The sequence below is a fragment of the Pelmatolapia mariae genome, linkage group LG23 (assembly GCF_036321145.2).
Source record: "Pelmatolapia mariae isolate MD_Pm_ZW linkage group LG23, Pm_UMD_F_2, whole genome shotgun sequence".
NCBI classification, from domain to species: domain Eukaryota; kingdom Metazoa; phylum Chordata; class Actinopteri; order Cichliformes; family Cichlidae; genus Pelmatolapia; species Pelmatolapia mariae.
The window spans coordinates 15,339,971-15,354,983 of record NC_086246.1 but is presented as its reverse complement, the minus strand read 5'-3'; the positions used below and the strand labels follow the sequence as shown (position 1 = coordinate 15,354,983).

At 39.6% G+C, this 15,013-nt stretch overlaps 1 protein-coding gene across 1 annotated transcript in view; it reads left to right on the top strand.

The window, feature by feature from the left end:
* The first annotated feature begins 365 nt into the window (after positions 1-365).
* Positions 366-15,013, top strand: part of LOC134619969 (E3 ubiquitin-protein ligase Midline-1-like) — an 82,192-nt gene continuing 67,544 nt past the window's right edge. Inside the window, exon 1 of the mRNA XM_063465796.1 lies at positions 366-469. The gene's annotated coding sequence lies outside the window, so the exon portion shown is untranslated. The remainder of the gene's footprint in view (positions 470-15,013) is intronic.

The window sequence follows — 15,013 nt, the reverse complement described above, 5'->3', positions numbered from 1 at the left end:
CACAGAAGGCAGCCAGAAAGCTCAATGTTCCACGTAATGGAAGCATGAGTTTCCCAACCGCTGGACAAAGCACTTGCAGCGCTGATTTCCTCAGCTCGCTTCACGCTTGCCTGAGCCTGAACACATGTGGAACCCGAAGGCATGGGTTGGTGGTGGTGGTGGGGGGGGCAAAACTGAACGGGAGGAGGAGAGGAGGGGAGATGCAAGAAAAGATCCAAAGTGTTTTGATTTGCGTCTACGCCGCGGTGTGTGGACGCATCAATCTGTCTCCTCTCTTTCTCACATTTCTTTCCCATCTCTCTAACTCACTGTCTCTCCTCCCCCCCCCCACCACCACCACCACCAACACCACCCTCACTTTCTCTCCATCTCTCTCTCTCTTCAAGGTTACTCACTATTGTTGTCTCAGGCTGGAATCACTGCCCGCTTCTCTTCTTTTCTGTCGGACGACCATGTGAGGCTCTTGAACGTAAGTGCCTCTTTTGTTGCTTAATTCACTTTCTCCAGGACCAATCCTTTAGAGGCAATATGTTTAGGGTCTTTTTCTTTCTTTCTTTCTTTCTTTTTTTTTTTTTTTTTACCTCATAGCACATTCACAATAGGATGTCATACATCAGAGGGGTGGAGTGGGTCAGAATGGGGTGGGGGGCGGAGGTGGGGTGGTGGTGTTGGGGGCTTGATTGCTCCATGTGGTCTAAGCGTGGCAGTTGAATGCACGTGCATGCTGCTGTTATTGTTTTAAAGTGGCATTTTTGATTTTTTTAACAAAGATTTGCCCTTTGGTTCCACTTTGGTTCGTGCCTGTTTGAGTAGCTTTGTATTGCCTGTGAACTTAACATGCTTCAGTGTAGCACTGATTTACTGCGAGTATTGCATTTATTTAGACAAGAATGAAAGGCAAGTATGAGAACACAAAAAAACCAAACTTTTAATAAAAATGTACCTGTTACAGAATTATTTAAATAAAAAATAACTGCTAATTAGGGATTTAAATGGATTATTAACTTGTGTAATCATATACAATAAAAAAAAAGTTGATAAAGACCATATTTTACTATTAGCTTATTAGCTGTACCCTGCATTTACCCAAAGAGGCCTTTGTTTATGTCATAATATCAGCCAATTTAGTCCCTTTTCTCCATGTATAAGAGCCAGTGGACAAATTGCTTGTTTGGACTCAATTATAATGGAAAACAATGTTCCACATTTGAACTGGATAGCCTGTATGTATTATAATGCTAAATCTCCTGCTAGTCATTGTAATAGGCTTAGTTTGTAGGCTTCGTTAGCCTCTCTTGGACTCTGTGTATTACAAGTTAAAGATGCAGCTTCTGCTTTTGTTAAAAAAAAAAAAAAATGCCCACCAGAGTACATATAGCACCGAATGAATGAAAGTCTTTGCTTTTCAAGGAATTATTTAGATAGACACGTCAAGCCAATGGGTCTTCTAGGTGCTAAATGTTGCTAATGCTAAATAATGTAAGCCATGATTGCAATGCAAAAGCAGTTATGTGTTCTATTGTGCTTGAACAGTTAGTTCCTTGGAATGAGTCACTGTGAACTTTTCTTCAAGCAGATTCTTCTGTAATGCGTTCTCCCACCCCGATGTGCATCACTGGCTTCCCGTGCCTGCGAACACATAGTCACCCTTCTGCAAAGATTAAAAAGTACAGTTCAACTCGAAACTGATAAGTAGTTCAGCTTCCCTCAGGTCTGCATAAATTTGTGTAGACTTCAGCATTAAACAGCCTCTGATGTGTCACCGCAATGCAATGTGTCTGTAGGAAGGTGCAAAAGAAAATTGATAATGAATAATACAAACAGTGCCCATACACAGCTATGAATTATAGACAGCTTTGCTAAGCTGAATGCTAAACACAGAAATCTGTAGTGAATGTGTGTTTACCTATGCTAATCTTTTGGTTGTATTTGTTATTGCCTGGTTTAGGCATCGGGGCTCATGTCTGAGTTGTTGGCACTGGGGCTATGACTGCCTTTTTTTTAAAGACCGGCATACAAACACACAGAGATGTTAATATTAAATAATGATGTAAAATGTATTCAGTTAGTAGGATTTCTCTGTGGGCGACTGAGCAAAGTGAATCTACAGTTTACTACATTGCGAGATAAATGGAATCTGTTTTAACTGGTCCAAAAATGACATTAGCAATTCAGTTATATTCTCAAGAATTGTGTCTTTTGGGTGTTTTACATAATCGAAACATCTTCTGAGCTATAGTAGTAAACTGAAAGGCTGAAAAGTTTCTTATAGACATTCTTTGACAATCACAAACATTAGAATTGCTGAGATGATTCCCCACAAGAGCAGCTATACTCTCTGTTCTTGAAGAATTGCATATTTTATTCAGTCAGAAGGCTCCAATGCTGCTCATCTTTTGTAGATGAGATTTTTGTGAGTTCTGCTAGTGTATTGACCTTTTGCTTCAAGAAGGATGAAATGTGTCATTGTTCATTTCTAACTGAGCCAACAGCGTGCTGTGGCCATTACTGCTTTGGTTGTGGAAGTAGTTGTATTTCATAACATTCCTACTATCTCCCTCCCCCATTATAGATGCCATGCACCCAATTCACTTATCAGTGCTGACATGGGGAGAGGGAGGTGCTGGTGAATGCAGCAGGATGTGACAGTTGCATACCTGGAGCTAGTAGCGCTGAAGTAAAATGAGGTGAAACCGTATAAGGAGTTAGGTTTGGATACGTGACACAAACCTGGAGCAAACGTGTGACTTTCCTGGCTTGTCACAGTGAAGTGTACAAGTATTGGGAGAAAACCCAAGATGGCGAGTGAGTGAATTAAAAAGTAGAGGCATTTGCGTTTTTGCCATAGGTAAAATGAAACCAAAGATGAAAAAGTGCAGTTCTTCATTTGGACACTTCCGGGTAATTCTGAAAATGTAAGAGGTCTCTCCATATTGCTAATTTCCACCTTCATGACAACTGGACTAGTAGTGAAATTTTTTATTAGACACCCATTTCGATTAAGGCTGAAAGTTTAAATTAGTATTGATTGGTGTCTTTGTGTTTTGACTGACAAGTAAATGCCAAAGCTTGTGAATTTAGCTAGTAGCTAATGTTGCACCTCCCCTAATTTGAATCACTGAACTGAACCATGCTTTTGGTATTGATGCCTTTTAGAACATTGTTAATGAAATTATCCAGTAAGGGATATGACTTTCTGTAAAACACAGCAGTTTTGGTGAGTGGTGAATGAACCCCTAGAATTCTGTTTCTCTAAGACTTTAGTCACACAGACTTAGAGGCCGTCTAGCGAGCATCTAGCAAGAACCAGCGAGAGAATAACAAGAGAATAAAGTGTATTCTTTGACTGGTTGCGAGTGGTTGCTACAGATTCTGGCAGCTGCTGTGAAACTGATCGCTAAAGGCCTGTTCAAACAGTGCTAGAGGCCTATCAGATACCCATTGGTAAATGCTGGGTAATAGGGAAGAGTGTGTTCTGTAGTTGGTTTCTAGAGATTGCTGGCAGTCGCTAGCATGGAATTGATGTCAAAGAGTTATGCAATGCTACACCAAAAGCCTCCATGCAATTGCACTGGTTAAAAATATTGAAATAATTTGGTTGTAGTTTATGTTGCACTCTTTCAAGTTTTGCAAGTGCTTGGAGTGTAAAGTAGCGAGTATTTGCAGATATACAAACTGTGGGCAAGAACAGTAAACTGCTAGCAGCCAATCTCTCTTTGCAATGAATTTCAGTCAGCATCAGCCAGCAACCACTCACAGCCTGTCAGGGAATATACATTTGTGTCCCATGATTTGTCCAGTGCTTGCAATCAAAACTATATAGCGTTACCTGATAACTTTCCTGGTTGCTAACCTTTCTACACGTTTCATTTTGGGCTGCAAAACACACACACAAAAAATCAAAGCAAAAAAATCCCAAAACAATATGAGAGCAGTCATAATGCTAAAGTTGAGGTTTAAAAGCTCGGATCTATGAACCAATGGGTGATATTTATCTCTTGTAGATATGTTTTCTGGAGGTTGTAACAGTCTGCTAATGCTAGCTATTCATTATTGCTATATTCCGCTACAGTTTCTGGTTTTTCTGTCAGAAACAGATTTTTTTACTATGAAAATATAAAATAAACAATTGAATATTACTTTAATGTGGCATGAAACTCTCTAAAATATTTCTCCTTTTGAAGTTTAATTTTGACACACTCTTTGCCATATTTGGAACCCAGCAGGGTCTCATGCTAGAAGGCCTTGGCATCAGCGACTGCCAGTGTGTCCAATCTTTTCATGCCCAGCCAAACCCCCCACATTCCAGCTATAAAATCCCATCCATCTTGGCATTCATGTTTCAGCTCCCCAACAGCAGAACACTGGCTCATAGCCACCTCCTTGTCTTACACTAAAGCTCAAGAAGATCAGTTTGAATAAAGAGAGAAGACAGAGGCTTGAGTTTGAGGAGAATTAGGAGGGAGGTTAAATGCAAGTAGAAGCATTTTATTTGTAGTGGCCCCCTTTATTCACCCTGGGGATACGGAACAGGATGAAAGGATTGGTTTGTTCTACGGGTGACCAAACATGGCACTTGAATGTTTATCTGCATAACGACAAAGCTAAGGCGAGCCAAAAACACTTAGTAATGAGATGGACTGAGAATTACAGTCAAGTGTCCTGTTCTGTTCCGTCACTGTTTAACAGCTTTTGCTTGCCTGCAGCTTTGGCTGTGTTTACTATTGTCATGTAATGGCTGGCTCAAATACACGATGTATTGAGAGAGGATGAATCATAAAGTTTTACTATTGTTAAATAAGCTGGGAACCTTCTATAGATAGCATTATCTCTTTGAGAACATCCACAGAAAGCGACTTTAAACAACTGTTAACCTGGAAACCAGGGTTCGTATCCTGTTTGGGAACTTTATGTTTCACACTGTGATTTGCATTGATTTTATGTACCATTTAGTTTCAGTTTAACTTGTTGTTTGGTTGGGTTTAGATTAAAATGTGACCCAAGAGATCCTCACAAAGCATTTGTTGGATCCATCTGCAAAACAGGTAATGCTTAAAAAGTGAGGGGTATTAGCTGTAGTCAACCACTGTCTTCTCTGTTTCACTTCATCCCATTCATGTCACTGTACCAGACCTGACCACTGTGGTTCTGCTGTTGTTGCCTCTCAGAGTATTTTTTAATGTAATTATCAAATAATACGGCTTGCTGTGAGATCATTTGCAGGCTTGTCTGTATGTTGCACCAGTACAATTTATGGATGTAAAATGGTGTGAAACATTGCATCAAGTTCACAGTGAGCATATTCGCTCTAATCAGCCAGTCACACGGCAGAAACCCAGTCCATTTAGGAATGTGGACATGGTCAAGCCAACCTGCTGAAGTTCATTCCGAGTACCAGAATCGGTAAAAAGGGTGATCTGAATGACTTTGAACTTTTGGTTCATGCTGCCAAACGCACTGGTCGAAGTATTTCTAAAACTACTGGGATTTTCCAGCACAGCTACTTCTAGGGTTTACAGATAACAGACCAAAAAGGACAGACATATCCAGTAAAAATGACTTGTTCATGGCAGAGTTCAGAGGAGAATGGTCAGACTACTTTGAGCTAATGCGTGGAAGGTAACAGTAACTCAAATAACTATTTTGTGCAACCAACGTATGCAGAAGAGCATCTCAGGTGCTACAGTAGCAGAAGACCACACCAGGAGCCACTCCTAGCTAAGAAAATGAGTTTTTAATCATGTATTTGTTTTGGCAGCTTATATATTTATATTTACTTGTGTTCTTGGCCAGTCTCTCGGGTGTAAGCTTTATTGCATTAGTTCTGTGTGTCACTTTGTGCTTTTTCTGCTTCAGTTTATTGCAAACTTTATTTTTATGCTAATAAAAACATAACAAACAGGCACCAGGTGAGAATTCAACACATCTACTGCAATATAATGCAGTCAGGCTCTCAGGTATTCTGTATTGCTTTCACATAATTACAATAGTCTTAGCTTTCCTTGAGTAACACTGTCCCTGCACCCATTCTGATATGATTTCTTCTCCATTTTGTTCGTAGTACTTGCCTGCGTCCAGACAAGACAGTCACAGTGGACAGCCTGCCAAAGAAAAACTCTTTCTAGAAGCAATTCTGGCTTCTTGTCAGTGATTTTGAAACATCACTGCGCATTCATCTCGCAATTATGTTAAAGTATTATCAAAATAAACTATAATTTCAATGTTCACCAGGACATGAAAAGTGCATGTATGGAACCAGCAGTTCAAAAACCTCTGCAGTAGCCTTTTTCCCCTTCATTTTAAATAAAATGAGAATAAAATAAAATAAAAGAGACCATGTAAATACCAACAGAAGATAATTCGGAGTGACTCCAGCAGTACCTGACACTGTTTGTCTTGTCTAGTTTACCAAGTCTTTGTGCCTGTGCAGTTTAGTATGCCATTGATTAGCACTGCAACACTGTGCGCATACTGCTCCCAGCATTAATTGGCTCTTTGATCAGCTGAAGCTCGGAGTCAGTGTCTGGACTACAAGTAGAAGGGGGTCGATGTGTCCTCATGGAGAATTCATAAACTTGCAGAGGGGTGCAGAAGTAGTCATTCTCCAAGCCTAAAAAGAGCAGCTGAACATTAAAAAAATATGGTCAGAAACAGGCAGTATTATCACTGTATCCTGATATCACATTGTGGATTATGGTTAAAAGGTCCCCCAACTTTTAGGAGAGCCAGTATTCAACTGTCGAGTTCTGATTTGTAAGTAGAACAGTGAGAGAGCCAGTGTATATATTTCTCAGTGAAAACAAATATTTAAATATATTTAAATATTTATTTAAATTATTCATTACTCATGACTATAAATTCATTACTATGAATGAAGAATAACCCGTGGGTGGATGGAGATGACTGTCACAGTGCAATCTGAACATTGTGGTGTACCCGCCAATTCATTGTCAATACGACAACCAATAATGTAAGAATAACAAAGGATTACACTATCCAAGCACAAAACCCATTCCAGAGACTTGCGACTCAGATTTCATTTTGTTTGGTCTGCATTAGGGGAAAACCAGAATAGGAATGTGGCTAGTCAACAGTATCACAGTCATGTAGGAGCCAAGCTATGTTGGAAAAATGCAGCAGAACAAAAGAAAAAGTTCGCTTTAGTTCAACATCCCTTCCCTGCACTGGAAAGGTCTCTCAAATTGTATTGGATTGGCTAATACACTGTACAATACATTAATGCATTTGTGCATCTTTACACCCATGAAAACAAACACATTTTAACACTGTTTAAACCACCAATGCCCGCAAATGATCAGGATGGTCTTTTTTTATGTGGGGGTGTCTTTCTCTGCTGGATGCTGATGTGGGACCAGTATGTGACACCAGTGTTCTTTGCTCCAAAAAAGAGCTGTGTCAAGTAGTACTCCCTACGCAGCCTAATTTTGTCTTTACAGGTTCATCCGTGTCACACAGTGCTGAGAATTTCTTGGATATTAATTCACCTTATTATGATTTGCATTCATTAGCATGGCATACATGAATGCAACAAGAATTATGGTGCATGTTTTCCTGAAATAAATTCAGTGAGGGTTATAAGTAATATTTAGAACTGTATTTTAGTAGGTCCCATCGATATGTAGGGTCTTCACCTTACAATACAATAAAGCATCTTGAGGGGACCGCTGTTGTGATTTGGTGCCTTGCAAGTGATTAAAAAAGATGCCCAGATATCAGCTTAATATTGGTATCTGCTGATATCGACCCTTTTAACTGATATTGTGATTTTGACCTGTTAGCAAATAATGTTAAAATAAAGAAAATACTTTCTCCCTGATTCAAATATCCAAAAAAAAAGACAAGACAATAAACAGAACAAAATAACACTTTCTATATCCCCAGAAATTGCCACTGATCTTGTGGAAATACTAACCCGTATTTAAGCTCGTAATAGACCTTTGAGTGTTGCCTGACAATAAGAAGGTCTTGGCTGCAACCTTTTCTCCGGGTCCTCTATCCATACACACACACAATAGCAGCCCCGCTCGCTCAGTTTTTGTATTTGCTCGCGCTCTCAACATTTCTGCCCGTGCGTGCTCAACTCTTTCTGTACACCGTTATATTTGTGCCACAAAACCAGCCAATCACAGACTTGGATGCAAAAAAATCTGATTGGCTGTTCTGGTCTCCAATCAGCTCGAAATGACGAAATGCAATATCCCAGAATCCATTTCGTCCAAAACTCAAACGAGGCAGTGGCGGAGGAACACAGAGAGGGGCTGCTATTGTGTGTGTGTATGGATAATAGCAAACACTGAAATCCATTTTTTGCATGCAGCAATGAATTTTGTTCACTCAAATTTAGCTTTTCTTCGCTCAAAAAAAATTTCTCCTCAAAATGCAACACTTGCACCTGCAAACTTTTTTTTACGTGCGCTCAGAATAGTGGCACAAAAATAACGCCATAGTCCTCCACCTTCCTTCCACAGTCCTGAGACATGCATTTAGTGATGAATCGAAATTGCCCAAAGGTGTGATTTTGAATGTGAAGGCTTGTCTTGTTCTGTGTGTTAGCCTGGTGACTGCTTATCCAATATACCTGTCCAAAGTGTAATTGAATATTTTAATGGTTTCCTTTTTCCTGTCCAAAATGTACCCAGCTCTTCACATAATCTCAGCTGGGGTAAGCTACAGACCCCAAACCTAATTGGACAACAATTAAAGAAAGCAGACTGATATGTAAAGTTCTTACTTTTAAAGAAATCTGTGTGACAATTAGGTGTTTTCTACCAACAATCAAGAACCACAAATTTTCACCAAAGACTGTGCCAAAGGTGGCAAAAAAAAAAAGTTGGCACCACCATGGGATGAAAAATTTGATGAGTCCACTTACATCAGTGGCTACTGGGAGGGGCCACCAGTGGTCGCAAGACACAAACCACAACTTTTGTCAACAATCCTACATAATGATCTCCAACCAATTATGGAAACATGTCCTGGTTCTCAGGAACAAGACAATAAACAGGGATGAACAAATTCAGCTTTGAATGACTTCATTCCCCTCACCACCCAGCCAATCACAGCAGATGGAGCCCCTCCCTGAGCCTTGTTCTGAAAGAGGTTTCTTCCTGTTAAAAGGTTTTTTTCTTGCCCCTGTCACCAAGTGCTTGCTCACAGGGGATCGTCTGACTGTCGTAGTAGACTGTCGTAGTTTTCTGTCCTTACCTTGCAATATGAACCACCTTGAGATGACCTTTGTTGTGAGTTGGTGCTACATAAATAAAATTGAATTGAATTTTTGTGAGGTACTCAATCTATAAGTCGATTTGTATTAATGGGAGGTGATGCTTCTTCCAAGCAAGAGTCAAACACTTGAAGAAAACACTTTCTTTTAGCGTCACCGCTGAGAATGGATTTCTTTTGTGCAAACAGATAACATGAACTGAGATATACAAAACTGTGCATTCCAAGGGATGCAGTGCTGCTATTGGCTTATAGATTGGCATGTTTGGGTGTTTTTTTTTGGAGAGTGGTAACAAAACACACACACACATAAGTAGTCCCACAGTGTCTCTCTGTAAGCTTTGGAAAAGTGCTGCGGGTGGTTTATTGATTAAACCTCTGAGGTCAGTGTGTATGTGTTGGTGTGAGTTCGTGAGATTGGCCCCGCGTGTCTGTGGCTGGCACTATTTATCTCTGCTGATGTTAGAAGAATAGAGACAAGGTGTTGGCCCAGCCTGAGGGGACAGCTCGAGCACGATAGAGAAACAAGACACGTAGAGAGGGCAGGCAACCATGTTGGAAGCAAATGTCATTCGCTTTAAGAAGCATCGTCCCCTGGGATGCACCTGCATGCGCAAACAAAAACCTCCCGTTTATCTCCCTCTCTGAATAATGCATTCGAAGTGACTTAAATAGGTGGGTCTGTCTCTGTCCAGCTTCCCCATAAACAGCTGAAAATCAAAGGGTCCGAAGTCACATTCCTATTGTATGTGGACAGGTTTTTGGTTCATTGATTTACTTCTACAATCTAAAAAAATCCAAATATTCCTTATGTGTCTAAGCGAATCCCTCAAACACAGAACTGGAATAGGCTATAGTCTCTGATAATTCTGCAATTCCTTATCCATTAGGCAGATGATCAACTGTGATGCCCCCTTAAAACAGCAGCTGAAGTAGAAGATTATATATTAATCATTTGCAAGAAAATATGTTTGGTTACTTTCATTTTGGCAGCAGAAGGTGGGGCATAATGTGCACATATGTGTCTGCATTTCCACGAGTAATAGAGTAAATAAGTACCTGCAGCAGTTTACAATGCCTTGCTGTTGCACCAATCATCATTCACCAAAAGGCCGAGAGATGAAATGGCAACACAAATAAAGTAAAATCCATCTCTCTTTATTGGAGCTCCATATTGTTATTGTTGCACTCTGCTGGAGCAACTTTGGAGAATTAACTGTTCAAAATCTCGCTTATTTATCTGATTCTGGGCCTCGCTGTCAACCATTGGACATGTGAAACAAGCAAACATTAGCTCCTCTCGCTTTAGGGTAACTTTCTGATTGGTTGAGCCTCAAAAAGAAGGTTTGGAGAGCAAGTGGTGTCTTTGCACCAGACAGGGAGTATTTAGAGCAGTCTGAAGGCTGAACTTTAGGCTTTAGGCTCACAAGCATCACCTCATTATTTGAACCCCCCACCATCATGTCAGTTCCACTTTAATACCAATTCAAAATTTATTCACAAGCAAACATGATTAACAAATGTTGTATACTTCTCTTTAAATTTTAAAAGGCAGAACAAACTTGTGTGTTTACATTTTGATCACATATCGTGCCTTGAAGCTGTAAACATTGTCAAAAGTATATTTAGGATTTATTAAAGCCCAGACGACTTAATTAATAATTCAACCCATTAATGATCCAACTGAGAGCATCATTTATTCCATTCATAATTAATCACTGTCTCATACTGCCATGCTGCCATCACATTGTTTAAGCCCCCCCCCACCTGCCTTCATACAAAATGCATGCTCTTTGATTAATGTTCCAGCTTTCGATTCCTCTCACTGACTCTATTTCATAGTCATCTGCATCCCCAGCTAGCATCTCGGATTCTTTTTATTGCCATAGAAGATGTGTACTTTTTTATTCGGTATGAGTGAAGCGAGTTGTTCCCGATGTGTGTGCGCACGCAAATGTGTGCTCTTCCTGTCACAGGCGATGGCAGTCCCATAAATCAGAATATTTTCTCACTGTTGGGTGGACTATAGTACATTAACTATTGCATTACATTAACTACTACACACACATGCACACACACACACACATAATCACAGAGCAGCATTGCACTGCAGGGTACAAGAGCAGAGGGAGGTCGGAGAGCCTGACTTTCACTTATAACTTATTCATGCTTCACGCAGTCATTCGGCACACCTGTGAAAAAGTCCATTTTTTTCACAGTGGGAATGCTCAGCTAAAGAAGCCTTTGACTTTAAAATGACAACTTGCTCCTCAATCATCTCCACATAGAATTTCCTATGACCTCTGTTAGGTCTTCAAATGATGGGAGCTGCAATTTTTTATTTATTTATTTATTTTTAACCCAAAGTAAGGTGTGCACTTCTGTGCTCACAGTCGGCATCAGTGTTCCAGCTGGTGTGATTTCATAGTTGGCTGATTGAATCATTGGCCAGTCTGGAGAGAGTCATCTTGCATGATATGCAGTTACACTTTCAATCTGTCCATCATGTTTTTATTATTTTTTTTGCAGTTTTCTTTAACTTTACTCCAAGTAGTTTTTATTCCACTTGAGGTTTCCTAATTAATGCATCTGTGAACTTTGTCTGGGTAGTTTTTGTAAAGTTGCAAATGTTTTTATAAAACCTGACAGATGCAGTTTGCAGCATTTAATGACCATTTACAACATACTTTATAATTTCCATCCAAGTAATACAATACTTGTTTTAAAGATTTATAAGTAGACAATAATACAGACAGTGGTTCCATCTGAAATCACCAGTCAGTCACATGATCACATCTCATGGAAGTAGAAACCAATCAAAACCATCTGTTAGATTGATAATGTCAAACTCATTTTACATCATGGGCCACATGCAACCCATCGTAAGTGGGCCGAACCACTGAAACCACCCTTTCTGTCACTGTGAAGATATTTAACTACACTTTTAAATTCCTGAGATATCTTAATATAAGAAAAAAGAAGTGCAGCTTTAACAGCATTTCTGAGTTTTTCCACATATTCAAGAAATGCTGCTGTAGAAAATGAAATAAATCTGTTAGCATGAATAAATAAATGTGTAAAATTACAGAAAAAAAGTTCTGGTAGCGCCCCTGTAATTACAAAACTGAAAGTTTTGTAGTTTTGTTTTTTTTATTTATTTATTTATTTTTTACTGTGGACCCAGTGGGAAAATTCACAATGCAGGAACTCCAGCAACACTTAAGGGAAGATGAACAACTTTAATAATTGACCAACGCGTTTCGGCTTGTGGCCTTCATCAGGGTCATAGTAAAACATTGTAGAAAATTGCTTGAATACAAGACAGGAAACAGAAAAAAAATTCAAATTTACCAATCAAAACTTCATAGATAGATCAGCTGACATATAACAGGCAGGTATTGGTTAATTGGTTAAGTCACGCCCAAGTAATTACTGGACTAGATCATTAATGATGAGGACGGGGGGGGGGGAGGAGACATAATCGCCACCTGTCTCAAGACGCTGTTACTATGACCCTGATGAAGGCCACAAGCCGAAACGCGTTGGTTAATTATTGAAGTTGTTCATCTTCCCTTAAGTGTTGCTGGAGTTCCTGCATTGTGAATTCTTTCATCCTCTCCATGCACCTTGGAAGTAGGTGAAGTTGTGCCAGAAATTTTTGCTGTGATTGACCCAGTGGGAAAAAAAAGAAGTTTCTAAAGTGAAACAGCAGGACAGTCTGGTCTATTACTTAAATACTTAAATACTAGAATATTTAGCCAAAATATTTAATAACCGTATAAAAGACACATTTTTAACTCACATAAATCCGTGTGTCCTGTTGCAGATTTCTGTGAAAAGTAGAGCTCCATAAGAATTTTAGCATAATCTTGTGATGGATATTCCTTTTGCAAGATGGAAAAAAGCTATCCTAATAGTTCACAGGTTGTATAATCCAATATATTTAATATTTAGTAAATGTACCTAAAGTAAATGTACTCATGAAATGACTCTTTTTCGAATCATATGCATGTTATTGCTGCAGCTGTTGATAGTTTTAATTACTTATACATTGCTCAGTGCTTGATCTATAATAATGCAATTCATTTGCAAAATAATAAGTAACTAAAGCTTTAAAAAACATAGTATGGCCTGTGAAATTCAATAACCGTGTTTTAAATATAGACTGCATGGAAATACTTATATAGTATAAGAATTAAGTAAAGTACAGCGGTCCCTCGCTATAACGCGGTTCACCTTTCGCGGTCTCGCTGTTTTGCGGATTTTTTTTGTGCAATTTTGCATGCTTTTTTTTTTTTACAGCACATTGTGTTCTGCATTCTGATTGGCTGTACACCATTGTCAATCAATCTCGTGCCGTGTCTCCTGTACAGTACAGAATGCATTCAACTTGTCAAATTTACATAAATCTTTGATCGCTAGCAGTGTGACTCTGAAGTGCTGTACTGTATGTTTGTAAGTTTTCTCCAACAAACACAAAAATGATGATGAAACGTTGCACAGTCAAAGGCAACAGCGGGTGCCTTTGGTTTCATTCTATAATACTGGACTGATTTTTCTACAAAGGTTTGAACTTTGAGAGTGTTTAAACGAGAGAGAAAAGTGTGAAAATGTTCATGCCTGTCTGAGAAAAGTGTATAAAGTGTGTAGTGAGGGGTTTTACAGCCATAAATCATCTATAATAACTGTAAAAAATAAAGTTAGCTAATTTGCGGATTTCACTTATTACGGGTTATTTTTAGAACTCAGCTACTGTGATAAATGAGGGAACACTGTACTTCAGTAACATGGAAAGCACGTGGAAAGCACATGCTGCCTGCAGTAACATGCAGCACGGTGACACGTGGGTTAGCACTGTTGCCTCGCAGCAAGAAGGTCCTGAGTTCAATTCCACCATGAGGCTGGGGTCTTTATGTGTGGAGTGCGATTGGTTGTCTCTGTCCACGTGTTAGCCCTGCAACAGACTCGGCTAACACATAGCAGGGTGTACCCTGCCTCTCGCCCTAAGACAGCTGGGATAGGCTCCTGCGACCCTGAAAAGGATAAGCGGAAGCAGATGGATGGACTTCAGTAATATGCCCACTGTTTCTATCAGTATATTTCATTCATGGAAAGTGGGTTGGGAGGCACCCCATGCCCCCCCCCCCCCCCCCCCCCCTCCCCCTCCATTCCTCCCTTGTAGACGGCAATGGTGGTAAAGCTTAGCCTTGGTTTATTATTTAGTTCTTAGTACTACATCCAGATGTGGTAATTTCTGGCCCATCTGGATGCCACTGAGATAAATGTGGAGTCCAAAACCGGTAGGTGGCCTGTCTATCTTTTATATACAGTCTATGCTTAAAAGACAATTAGGGCTGTTTCATCAGTTATGTTGGACCCTGAGTGTGTATCTGACTTGCCAGGGGTTTTTATTGAACAACAGTATTTGACAGTTGAAATCTTTTTCATAAATATCACATTTGCTAATCACCAACAAATACAAAATATAGCATATATTAAAATGTACCAGGGTTATAAACACGCAATTGCAACTGTCTCATGTCATCTATGGTAGCATGAAAAATGTATAAAATGTTATCAACACTAGTAATTTACCAGCTGTACTCTCAGTGCTTATGAGTCACTGACATTTGCTGTACTTTATCATCCAAGTTTGTAAAGACCGTCATTTAATGTAGAATGAGCGGTTCATGAGTTATACAATGAGGCAAGGACGAATGGTGAGCTGAATGGGTGCGACATGCAAGTAGAGCATTATAGACAGATATGT